The following is a 13054-nucleotide window of genomic DNA, read 5'->3' as shown; positions in this document are numbered from 1 at the left end:
CTTTTTAAAGTTTATTAGTTATCATGAGGTATCCGATGTAAAACACATAAAAAGAATTTAACATGCTCTAATCAACGGAGAATGAGTCAAAGCGGTTAAGAAAAAATTTGGGATAGACAAAAGAAGGAAACAGATGTATGCACTAAGGAGCCAGGAAAACAAAGTAACCACTAAGATTGCTGCGAAATTAAAGTAAACAGGAGTGTTGCAGAGATCAGTTCAGTAGCCGGGACAACCATGACCATATTGTAGGAAGTAACGCTACTCCAGAATAAATCCCACCAATAATGCCAGAAGAAGTCAGGAAAGCCTTCAAGAAATTGCAAAGATTCAAAGCTGCTGGAGAGGATCAGGTAACAGAAGATCCGCTGAAAGACGAAGTACAAATTGTGTCAGAAACCTGGCTATGCTGTTTACGAAGTGTCCACTGACGAGGTTGGTACCAGAATCTTGAAAGCTTGCTAACATCTTAATCGATAGAAATGTACGTCATTGACTTCAAAGTTTACAGGCCGATTTTAATACTTTTCTAAAACTATTTACAGAAACATTAGCTAATAGAGTTAAGGCAACACTAGAGTTCAGTTAACTAAGGGATCAAGCCGTATTTTATACAGGCTGCTCAATAAAAACCTAAAATCATATTATCAACCTGGTGATAAAGAAATGCTCAAAATACGCCGAACCACTATACGTAGGTCTCAGAGAAGACATTTGATTAAGTAGAGGTATCAGCAGTCACGCAGAAACTGCAGAATGAGGTCGTCGAAGAAGTATACATAAACATCCTGGAAAAAATATATAGCGGATCAAGTGCCACAATAGTGCTCCACAAAGAAGCCTACGAAATAGCAATAAAAAACGGTGTGAGACAAGAGTATACAATCTCCTTAAGGCTTGAATGTAGACATTTCACAGAAGTCTGTCTGGTTGGTTATGAGACTGGGAGATGATTTAGACTCCAAATGAAAGTTTTGAAGAAATCCGAAGCTTCAAACCGACTTGGTTTCTTCCTTAGTGGTGGCATATCGGCGGACCTCGCGTCGACATCATGTCAAATCCGTTTATTTTCTTCATGCAGCTTCTCGTCTTGGGGTCGACGGTGACGGTCCGAGAGGCGCATTGCACATTCGTCCTCGCTGAAACCCTGGAAAATTTTGAAGACTGCGCAGGACAACCAGTGCACTACAAGCGGTGCTGGGAAGGATGGAAAGTGCCACGTGCGGCTACATCGACGTCACCGGACGGAGATATAAATTCACGGCATCCATCGAGCTTCTTCAGTGGGTATGTCGGCTGGCCTCGCGTCTACATCATGTCAAATCCCTTTATTTTCTTCATGCAGGTTAGTGATGATGTTTCACCTGTCAAGTGTGAGGACCCTTTCTTTGTCCAGCTGACATGCCCATGTAGCTTAAGCAGAATATGTTCTGGTGCACGCGAAATGCTTCTCTTTTTGTTCTTGTTTTGTGGCGACGTCGAGCTGAATCCTGGTCGTGACGTTCAAAAGTTGCTTTCCGAGGTTTTGGATGGCCAGAAAAGCATTCGAAAAAGGCTGCATGGCATTGAGCTGAAGGTAAAAAAAGTGGAAGAAGTTGCTACGGCTGTAAATGAGGTGAAAACAATGGCGTATATGTTGGAAAAAACGGTCGTGAGCTTGGAAAGCAAGCTAGCTGATTTTGAAGATAGAAATAGGCGGAACAACTTGATTGTCCTCGGTATACCGGAAACGAATAATGAAAGTTTCGGTGAACTCAGCGAAAGTGTGTGAAAGGGTGTGTTTACCGATATCCTGGAAATTCAAGTTTCGTCTGCGGAAACAATTCACAGAATTGGGCGCAAACAACTACGTAAGCCTCGTGCTATAATTCTAAAGCTTATTGATTACCATGACAAGGTTGCTGTGCTTAAAAATTGCTCCAAACTAAAGAGGTCAGGTTTCTCGATTTCTGAGGACTTCTCTGAAGCTACACGACATAAAAGAAGAAATTAGTCTATGACAAAATCCGAGTTAACGGTGTTTTGTTCGTTTGGGATGCAGACCGCAACGAACGAGTGCCACTTCCAGGTAATGTCGTTAAAGAATCTTAGCAGTGAACCGAAGCACAATCAGGCAATTTACTTCGCTGCATTCAGTGTAACGCCCGCAGCATCATTAATAAACTTGATGACCTGGAAATTATCACAATAGCGCTTGCACCCCATCTTATTGTAATAACAGAAACCTGGCTACATTCAGATATTAGGATGACGAAATAGTGCCCCCAGGATGTGGCATTTATAAGAAAGGCAGACCATCGCGTGGTGGTGGTGTGGCCGTCCTGTTTAAAAACTACCTCGATGTGACTAGGCTTTCCGATAGAGACGGTATTGAAGGTGTCATCATTAAAATACACCTTGAGGAAATGAACCTGGTTGTGGATGCATTTTACCGCCCTCCGCATGCCGCAAGGCGTTTTTTTGATGGTATTAATGATTTTCTTCGTTCATGCAACACAAGCACTTGTAATATATTGTTAGCTGGCGAATTTAACATTCCTCAAGTTAATTGAAACGCGGATTTCCCGGAACCGCTTTCCAGTGCTGCTGAGCCCTTGGTCGACGTTGTACTTTTTCATGACTTGACACAGTTAGTAAAGCAACCCACCCGTGTTCAAAGTAACGCACAATCTATTTTGGATCTTTTTCTTGTGAGTGACAGAATCCTTCGTCGAAATCCTGCTTTGTGCGTCTATGACGGTGTATCCGACCATCAATTTTTATCTTTGAGCATTCCACTCCACGTAAGAAAAGAAGTGAAGGAAAAACGCGTAGTGCCAAATTTCACTCGTGCTGATGACGTCGCCGTTCTTGACATGTTAGATATATCGTTTTCTGATTTCAGTGACATGTATGAATCCAGTAGTTGCTCTGTCGAAGGTTTGTGGGGTTTCTTCAAGAATCTTGTTATGAAATGCGTCTCAATTTAAATACTTAGGTGTTTGGTATACCCCAGAATTATCGTGGCAGAAGCAGGTTAACTACGTAACTGGAAAGGCGGGAAAAATGCTGGGCTTCATTCGCAGGAACTCTGGTGCATTCAGTCAGTCCACACGTGAGCTACTCTACAAGACGTACGTGAGGTCCGTCCTCGAGTACGCTTGTGTAGTGTGGGACCCTACGACGGCGCGCGACGTTATTAAACTTGAAAGAGTTCAGAATCTTGGTGCGAGGTACGTGTCCCGTCAATACACAATTAATTTCAGTGCAACAAGAACTAAGGAAGAACTCAAATGGGATACCCTGCTAGAACGACGCAGAAAGCTGCGCCTGAAGCTTTTTCATTCCATTTACTATGGTACGATTAACATACAGAGAGACATATATATAATACCGCCTAACTATAGGTCCCAACGCGTGGACCATGAGCGAAAAGTAAGAGAGGTTCTATGCCGCACGGAACTTTTTAAGAAATCTTTCTTTCCAAAAACAATCCACGATTGGAATAGGTTACCTGCTGACATCGTCAACGTAGTTTCGAATGAGGTGTTTTTTGCCCTGCTGAAATGATTGTTTCTTTGATCTTTTTAGGACGTACTGTATGTATTACTGTTCTTATCTTTTGTTCTTCTTTCTTTTGTCCTCACACTGTATGCAGAAGGGAATTGTGGCTATACTCCGATATCAAATCACTTATTTTTCCTGTTGAAGTGACTCAACCTTGTAGTGTTCTTGTTTCTCACATATACTGCATACTGCTGTGAATAACTTATGTTGTCGATCTGCTGTAGCTGTTGTTGTTGCTATTACCGTTTTCCACGCTTTATATATGACAAAATATTGAACTGTCCAGACTGACTGTAAACCCCTCCCCCACTGTAATGCCTTTGGCGCTGTGGGTACTAAATAAATAAATAAATAAATAAATAAATCAAGTCATGTACCCTCATAGATTATCAGAACGCAATCTGCTCGCCCTTGGACGACGAGGGAAGTAGTGCGAGCGGGAAGCAAACTAAAGAAGATGCGCAAAAAACTACGCCAGAACCCGTCATCTTCTTATGTATCAAAATTTTCTAATAAGCGTTTGCAGTTAAATGAAATCATAAAGAAGACAAAAGACTACTTTTTCAACATATCTTTCAAAAACTTCTTGCTTTCCACTCTTGCGAAGTTCTGGCGACGCTTGTCACCTAGGAAGCAACGGACATATAAAATCCTCATTAATGGAGATTTGGTTAGTGATGAATCACTCATTGCGTCATTGTTGAACAACTTCTTCTGTTCAGTCTACACAAATGACGATGGGAAACAACCAAATTTTGCGATTTCCGAGGACGTACCTAAAATTTCTGGCTTAATGATAACTGAAGAGGGTGTCTTATCACTGCTGCCTAAAATCAACCTAAAGAAATCACCAGGAATTTATTGCACACCGAACGCATTTCTAGTAAGGTATGCAGAATGGTGTTCAAGTTATTTATCTAATATATTAAAATAAACATTGTCCACTGCAGAACTCCCGAGATATTGTAAGCGCGCGAAGGTTGTCCCGATCCCTAAGGCGGTAAATCCTTCACTAATTACGTCATACAGACCAGTATCTTTACTGTGTACCTGCTCAAAATTGCTAGAACATATTATTTTTACGCACTTGTCAAACTTTCTGCAACAAAATAAATTGATTGATTGCCGCCAACATGGTTTCCGTAAGAGAATGTCGACGGTTACCCAACTCCTTGAGACGATACATGAGTTTGCCTCAGCCTTAAATATACAGAGTCAAGTCAATGTAATTTTTTGGACTTCCAGAAGGCATTTGATCGCGTCTCGCACCATAAGCTTTTGTTAAAACCAAGACCCATATTACAAAACAACTCACTTCTCTCATGAATAGAGTCACACTTATCGGCTATAGGAGTCAATGTGTATCAGTTGGCGGCTCGTGTTCACGCCCGGCGCCCGTGCAATCAGGCATTCCCCAAGGGTCGGTTCTTGGGCCATTATTCTTTTTAGTTTATATGAATGATATCGTAAACAATATACCAGTCAAAATCAAACTGTTCGCAGACGATTGCATCCTTTATCAGGAAGTAAACACACCCGCCGACCAGGCATTATTAAGTAGTGCCCGGGACAAACTACATATTTGGTGTGGAAAATGGCAGATGAGCATCAATACTACAAAAACCGTCTCAATGACAATTTCAAAAAAGAAGGCACAACTTACTTTCCAGTAATCAATAAATGGTTGCTGTCTTAGTGCTGTAAATTGTTATAAATACTTAGGTTTAATAATCACTTCAGACCTCCGGTGGAATGAACATATCACTTTTCTAGAAAAGAACGCCATGAAAAAGCTTGGATATCTTAGAAGATCGTTACGACAGTCAACGCAAGAAATAAAACTATTGCATATAAAACCTACATTCGTCCCCTTTTGGAATATGCCTGCACGGTCTGGGACCCATACACAAAGAAAAATATTGATAAACTAGAAAGCCTACAAAGAAAATCTGCTCGATTTATCTTTCGCTCATACAATCGCCTCACGTCAGCCACTGCTTTGCTTCAGACAGCGAACTTGGAAGCTTTACATTTGCGGCGATATCGCGAAAGACTAAAATATATGTATCTGCTCTACCACGATAAGCTTGGCATTGATTCAAGTGCGCATATAGAAAAAGTTGTGTGACGACCCACGAGGGCGGATCACTCAAAAAAATTACAAGAATTTTCTTGCAGAACGAACTTCTACATGGGCTCTTTCTTCCCACGAACTGTACGCGAGTGTAATCGCCTCCCTGGTGGGATTGTGGAGGCGGTGACAGTGGCGTCATTCTTATCGGAGCTAAAAAACTTATAGCATGTCTTCCTGCCATATTTGTACTTTTTGTTTTGTGACGTTGCGTTGTTAGTACACAAGTGATGTTAGTACGCAATTATATAGGTATTATGCTATGCGCAATTGCATGTCATGCACTGTATATTTTTCTTTTTACCGCGTTAAAACCTCTGTGTCCGTGGCATTCTATGTGCGTAATATATTGTGAAAATGTTCAGTGTGCTATATTTATATGTTACCCACTCCTGCTTTTGAATTCACTTTGATGCCAGCAGAAATCCTGTAAATAGACTGCAGGACTACCTACCAGCAGCGTCTTCAAAGCACTCGCGTGGTGGATAATGATCCCCCTCTCGCTCTCTCCTTTCGCTGTGGAGCGCACTCCATGCGTATACACTAGAAGAAGAGCTCCGAGAGAGCGGTTGATGTTATAGGCTGTCTTTTGTATGTGCCACGACTCGAATTGAAACTTTCTCCTCCAGTTCGTTTCGCTTTCAAGGATGGTCGTTGCTTCGAAATTTACCCGGTGATCCAACGGCTCAGCATGTTCGGGCACTGTGCGGAGCTCTCTGTAGAGCTTAGACACATCGTTGGCGTTGTGCTTCAGTCGTTCCAGTAGGTTTTTTGTCTCGCCGATATACAAAAAAGGGGCACTAGGAGAACAGAATTTTTTAAACGACATTGGGAGTCCTCTCCATTGTTGGCCGGTCTTTCGGGCAAAGGAGGAGGTGGCCCAACGTACACCAAGGCACGTGCGTGATGCGAACCTCCTCCTTCTTGAAGATACGCATCAACATCTCGCTGGTTCCCTGAACATATGGGACTGGTACGCGTTTCGGGGGGCTGCCAATTACGGTGGGCTGGGGTTTTCGTGTCCTCTGTTGCTCTGCGTGGCGGGTGACAGCTCGAATGAATGTTTCGGTATATCCGCTTTTTCTTAGGTCCGCCTTTACGCAGGCCTCTTCTTTCTATCGCTCCGTCTCATTGGAGCATAAGCTCTTACCTCTCTGGAGTAGCGTGGTCACAACAGAGGCCTTGTGGCAGGCGGAGTGGGAAGAATCAAATTCAAGGTAGCGGCCAGTGTGTGTTGGCTTCCTAGGAATGGGGAACTCCAGGTCATTGCGCTTTCTTGCCACCTGGACGTCGAGAAAGGGCAGGCAGCGGTCGTTTTCACCCTTGGTCGTGAATTGTATGCTTGGGTGCACAAAATTTAGCTGCTGTATGAAGTTTTCAACTTCAGACGCCTTCATGACGCAAATGCAATCCTTCAAATAACGGAAAAAAGCTTGGGTTACTGCGAGAAGGAGCTGAGTGCTTTTTCTTCTATGTACTCCATGGTCAGGTTTTCCTTCTTGACGGAGATGGAAGCTCCCATCATAGTTGCACTGTTCTGCCTGAAAGTAGTTCCTTTGTAGGAGAAGTACGGTCTGGACCGACAGACCTTCAGTGAATGACCGAGCTATCAACCACCTAAGGAGTCATTTCACTCAGGCTTTCGTTCCCCTCAAACGCAGAACGGGCAGAGGAGTCAGCTAAAGGCACTGGCACATTGGTGAACAATAAAAAGAAATGAAATAAGACTAAGCTCTCATCATCGTCGATGTTTACATCTGACGCTAGCATTACGAAGTGGCTGGAGTCACGGACATGAGTTGGTGATTTCCGGGCTTGGGGGGCGGGGCGAAGATACGGTCTAAAGAATTTGAAACGGCTCGGCATGGGGAGGAAGTGAAGTCTATAATTGATTGGAGGGGGGTGTGAGGCTTGCGCATTTTCAGTAGTTCTTAGAAACTCGGTGTGGATCTGTTACGGTAGATTAGTCGCAGGCAAATTGTTCTGAGATCCGGGTAATGCTTTAAAATTTCCGCAAGTAGCTTGTTTAGCTGGCTCTGGGTTTGCTTCGTTGGGTCTATTACTAGCTGCGTGTATGCGTCTCTTCTAAAAGGGCTAACATCTTCTGATCGTAGTCCCCGCTGGCCAACACATCCGTCGAATTGCCCTTGTCGGTGGGCAAGATGACAATGCTGCCATCCCATCGGAGTTCGCGAAGTGCCTGGTTCTCCTCTGTGGTCCAGTTCTTTTCCTTTGTAACGGTAATTTTGAAAAGTTCCTAATTGATTTCAGCCTAATTTCTTCTCAGGTGCCCGGCCTCACGCTCTAGACGGCTTCCTCTACAGGTGCGACAAGGTTCAGTAAACGGGGCCTCGCTGACATGTTATAGCCGTGTCCCTTTTACAGAAGAGAAGTTTTCGGAGCAGTGAGTAAACGAGATGAAAGATTGGTGAAAAACCTGAAATTCGGGATGCTCCTGGGGGAACTCCGGTCTAACATGTAGGAGAGTTTGTTTTCCTGAGCGGTCCATTGCTTTTTTTTGCCGTCGATGCCGAAACGGAGCCCATGAACGCGTCGACCGCAGATATCAACTCAGGGATGTGGTGCTCAAGTTGACGCTTGGCGAAGAACAGCTCCAATTTTTTTTCTGTAAAGAGCCATTATTTCATGAAGACGGGCGTTCATCACTCGTTGTCCGGCTCTCGTGACGACTTTCAAGCCTTCATGGGTCAAGACAGGTCGTTTGAGGCACAGGATTTGAGCAATGACATTTCGTTTTTTGCAGGTGCGGCTGAAGTCGAGATGAGTCTTCGAGACTGAGATGCCTTCCTTAATGCGTATGTAGCGCTTGACGACCTTCCTGGTGTCGTGTCCGAAGTCTTGGCTGATTGACTAGAATGTAAACATTCGACAGAAGTCTGTCTGGTTGGGTATGTAACTGAGAGATGAATTAGACTCCAACCAAAAGTTTTGGAGAAACTCAACGTTTCGAAACCGACTTTGTTCCTTCCTCCAGGGTCACTGCAGGACTACCTAGCAGCGGCGTCTTCAAAGCACTTGCGGGGCGGATAATGACCCCCCTCTCGCTCTCTCGTTTCGCCGTGGAGCGCAGTCCTTGTGTATACACTGGGGGAAAGGCTCTGAGAGGGCGGTTGATGTTATGGGTTGTCCCCTGTATGTGCCATGACTCGAGTAGAAACCTTCTACTCCAGTTCGGCTCGCTTTCAAGGATGGTCACTGTTTCGAAATTTATCCGATGATCCAACGTCTCAGCATGTTCGGCGACTGCACTGCGCTGTTTGTAGAGCTTCCGTACATCATAGGCTTGGTGCTTCAGTATTTCCGGTAGGTTTTTCGTCTCGCCGATATTTGAAGGAGGGCACTTGGTGCACGGATTTTTGTTAACGACACCGGGATTCCTGTCCTTTGTTGGCCGATCTTTCGGGTGGGGGATGAGGTGGTCCAACGTACACTGAGGCACGTGCGTGATGTGAACCCCCTCTTTCTTGAAGATCCGCGCCAAGTTCTCACTGGTTCCCTGAACTTATGGGACCAGTACATATTTTAGGCGACTGAGAGATCGGAGCATTGTCATCTTGCCAGCCGACAAGGGCAATGCGATGGTCGTGCCAGACAGTGGGGACTCACGATCGAAAGAGTTCAGCTCTTTCAGAAGGGACCGCCTACACTCACCTCGTAAAGGACCAAACTAAGACAACCCAGGCACAGATGAACAAGCTACTCGCGGATATTTTCAAGCATTACCCGGGTCTCAGAACACTTTCCCTGTGATTAATCTGCCGTAATGAATCCGCACCGAGTTTCTAGGGACTGCCGAAAATTCGCAAGCCTGACGTCCCCCTCCGACCGACTGTAGACTTGACTTCCCCGCCATGCTCAGCCCTTCCGAACTTTCTACACCGAATCATTGCCCCACTAACCCGGAAGACACCAACTCATGTTCATGACTCCAGCCACTTCATGCAGCTAGCTTCAGATGTCAGCATCGACGATGACGAGAGCCTGGTCTCGTTTGACGTCGTTTCATTGTTCACCAATGTGACAGTGCCCTTTGCTGTCTCCTCTGGCCGTTCTGCGCTTGAGGGGGGACACAAGCCTGAGTGAAAGGACTCCTTTGGTGGTTGACAAGCTCTGCCGTCTACTGGAGTTCTGCCTATCCAGTGTCTACTTCCCCTACAAAGGAACTATTTTCAGGCAGAAAAGTGGAACCGCGATGGGCGCTTCCAACTCCGTCACGATGGAAAACCTGACCATGGAGTACCCAGAAGAGAAAGCAGTCCGCTCCTTCTCGGCGCGACCCAAGCTTTTTTTTTCGTTATATGGACGATTGCTTCTGCGTCATGAAGACGTCTAGAACTCAAGACAGCACTTAAATTAGATGCACCAAGCCATACAATTCACTACCGAGCGTGAAAGCGACCACTGCCTGCCCTTTCTCTGCGTCCAGGTGGTAAGAAAGCACAACAGCCTGGACTTATCCGTTCCGAGGAAGCCAATGCACACTGGCTGCTACCTACAATTTGATTATTCCCACCCCTCCGGCCACAAAACCTCGGTTGTAACTACACTACACAAGATAGCTAAGAACTTATGCTCCAGTGACACGGATCGAAAGAAAGAAAAGGCCCACGTAATTGCGCACCTCAAAAATACGGATACCCAAAACCTTCATTCAAGTCGCCACACCTCACGCAGAGCAACAGAAGATAAGAAAACCCCAATTAGCTTGGCTGCCCTCCGAGACGCGTACCGGTCCCATACGTTTAGGGAACCAGCGAGATGTAGGCGCGGATCTTCAAGAAGGAGGAGGTTCGCATCATGCACGTGCCTCCGTGTACGCTGGGCCACCTCCTCCCCCGCCTGAAAGACCGCCCAACAATGGACAGGACTCCCGGTGTCGTTTACAAAATCTTGTGCGTCGAGTGCCTTTCTTCGTACATCGGTGAGACGAAAAACCTTTTGGAACGACTGAAGCAACACGCCAACAATGCGTGGAAGCTCTACAAAGAGCGCAGCGCAGTCGCCGAACATGCTGAGACGTTGGATCACCGGATAAATTCTGAAGCAACGGCCATCCTTGAAAGCGAGCCGAACTGCAGGAGAAGGTTACTACTCGTGTCGTGGCACGTACACACCACAGCACATAACATCAACCACTCTCTCGAAGCCATTCCCCCAGTGTATACACATGTTCTACGCCCACGGCAAGACGACAGAGACCGATAGGCGTCATTATCCGCCTCGCGAGTGCTTTGAAGACGGCGCTGCTACGTAGTTCTGCAGTCACCCCTCAGGAAGGAACCAAGTCGGTTTTGAAATGTCGGGTTCCTGCAAAACTTTAAGTTGGCGTCTAAGTCATTTTCCATTCTCCTTGAGGGTATTTACCGCGTGCTTAGATGAAGCTTTACGAGGCCGAGAATGGAAAACTTAGAGGTACGTGTTAATAGAGAGTACTTTAGTGACCTGCGGTTCGCCGATGAAATTTAGTGGACGAAGTACAATTTATGATTACCTGATAGTACAAGGAGAGCAGATAGGTAGGTCCTAAATTTATGCAGCAGAAAACTAAGGTATTGTTCCGCAATCTCGGTGAGCACAGTGCTTTGTGATAGCTAGCAGTGCACAGCTGGTTAGAAAGTAGTATGTCTACAATAAATAGGTAGTAACCATGTAGCCGAACCACGAGATTCAAGTAACTAAAAGAATAAAAACGGGGCGAAGCACAATCGACAAGGTTTCTCAATTCATGAGCGGTAGATTGTCCCTATCGATCAACAGCAAGGTACACAACTGCTGCTTCTTACTGGTACTTACTTATGAAGCAGATACCTGAAGGATTACAAAGAGGGTTCCGCTTATGATGAAGACGATGGTGCGAGTAGTGAAAAGAAAAGATGGGTGTCACCCTAAGAGACCACAATAAAGCAGAGTGTTTCAGAGCACAAGCGAGCGTTAGCGACATCATAGTCTTTCATCACTTTCATTTTGAGGGATTGTGGCATACTACCCTTGATAATTTGAGAATGCTTACCGATTGTTCTCCACCACAATCTTGTTGTCCTAGTTACTTCAAGCTCGTGGCTTCACTCGGCGGTTACCACCTGACCTAAGTAGACGTACTGTTTTAAAACTTCAAGTGATCTTCCACCTATATCGAAGCGCTTTTCTCTTGCGAGGTTGTTGCACAATACTTTCGTTTTCTGCAGAATAATTCTAAAACCTACCTTTTTGCTCTCCTTTTCTACCTCAGTAATCATAAAGTGCCATTCGTCACATCAGTTACTCAGTAATTCAAAGTCATGGACGACGTGCTAGTTACGAAGGTACTCACCGATACCTTGTTTCTCCTAACTTTTGCCATTTAAGGCCTCGGAAATCCTTGTGTAAGCAGGCGGTAAGTACCATTGATGAGATTGTATCCATATATAATACACCCTTCTGTATTGGTATTATCTCCTCAAGAGCAGAGTGCTTTGGCTATTTCTTGTCATTTATTGTTATGTATGATAGAAGTTGTAGAGGAAGTACCTATTTTTGTATGTATATTGGTTTTTTCCACCCCTGTTATAGCCCAAATGGGGCTGACAGTATAATAAAATGAAAATGATTGAAATGAATGTCGCTTTCTTTATGGAACCCTATGGTGGCAGTCAATCTGCTGTAGACTTTTTGCTATATGCTTCATCGACACACTCGAATCGCATTGCCTGCATGACTGCTGATATACCCACGGAAAGAAATACCTTCCCGTAAACAATGAAGAGTATGCATAGTGGTTGGGTGTATTATGGACACTTCTCCGTCACTTGATTGATAATATGAATGTGGTCAATGCGTGCTTTATCGTTTAGTTGATTGAACATTAGGGTAATCTTAATTTTGTTAGAAATTACCTTCGTAAATAACTTGTATACTTCGAAGAGCAAGCTGACTGGCCTGCATTTTATCAAGTTCTTGTCGTTTCCTTTCTCATGAATTAAGACTGTGTTAGCATTCTCAGAAGATTTTGGTACGCTTCTCATCAGGACACATTTCATGAACAGCGTGAATATTTTTCTAACACAATCTGTCCTCATTATTTCAGCAGGTATCATGTTACGCAATCATCACAAGTAGGTTTTACCACTTTGCATTCTCTTCAAAGCTTTCCTGAATGCTTTTGTTATTACTGGTGGGATACCATCTGGGGTAACGCTACTTCTTAGATTATGGTAGGGGTTGTTCCAGTTACTGTAGAGATCTCTGTGAAACGCCTCCTCAATTTTAACAACCCTAACAGTATTATTAGTTACTTTGTCCTTCTTGCCCCTTAGTATATATATCCGTGCTTTTTATGCCTCCCTAGTTTACTCTTCACCACTTTTACGCCTCCTTTAT

The 13054-nt window shown here is 44.6% G+C and overlaps 1 protein-coding gene and 1 long non-coding RNA gene across 6 annotated transcripts in view; one reads left to right on the top strand and one right to left on the bottom strand.

Annotated features, from left to right (window-relative positions):
* Positions 1–12294, top strand: part of LOC142776601 (uncharacterized) — a 34949-nt gene extending 22655 nt beyond the window's left edge. Inside the window, exon 2 of the long non-coding RNA XR_012887662.1 lies at positions 1082–12294. This is a non-coding gene — a long non-coding RNA (uncharacterized LOC142776601). The remainder of the gene's footprint in view (positions 1–1081) is intronic.
* Positions 1–13054, bottom strand: part of LOC119160896 (uncharacterized) — a 493888-nt gene that overhangs the window by 33919 nt on the left and 446915 nt on the right. The gene's annotated exons all lie outside the window — the stretch shown is intronic.

Source organism: Rhipicephalus microplus, chromosome X (genome assembly GCF_043290135.1).
Source record: "Rhipicephalus microplus isolate Deutch F79 chromosome X, USDA_Rmic, whole genome shotgun sequence".
NCBI classification, from domain to species: Eukaryota; Metazoa; Arthropoda; class Arachnida; order Ixodida; family Ixodidae; genus Rhipicephalus; species Rhipicephalus microplus.
The sequence above is the reverse complement of the archived record's forward strand: the minus strand, read 5'-3'. Positions and strand labels throughout refer to the sequence as shown.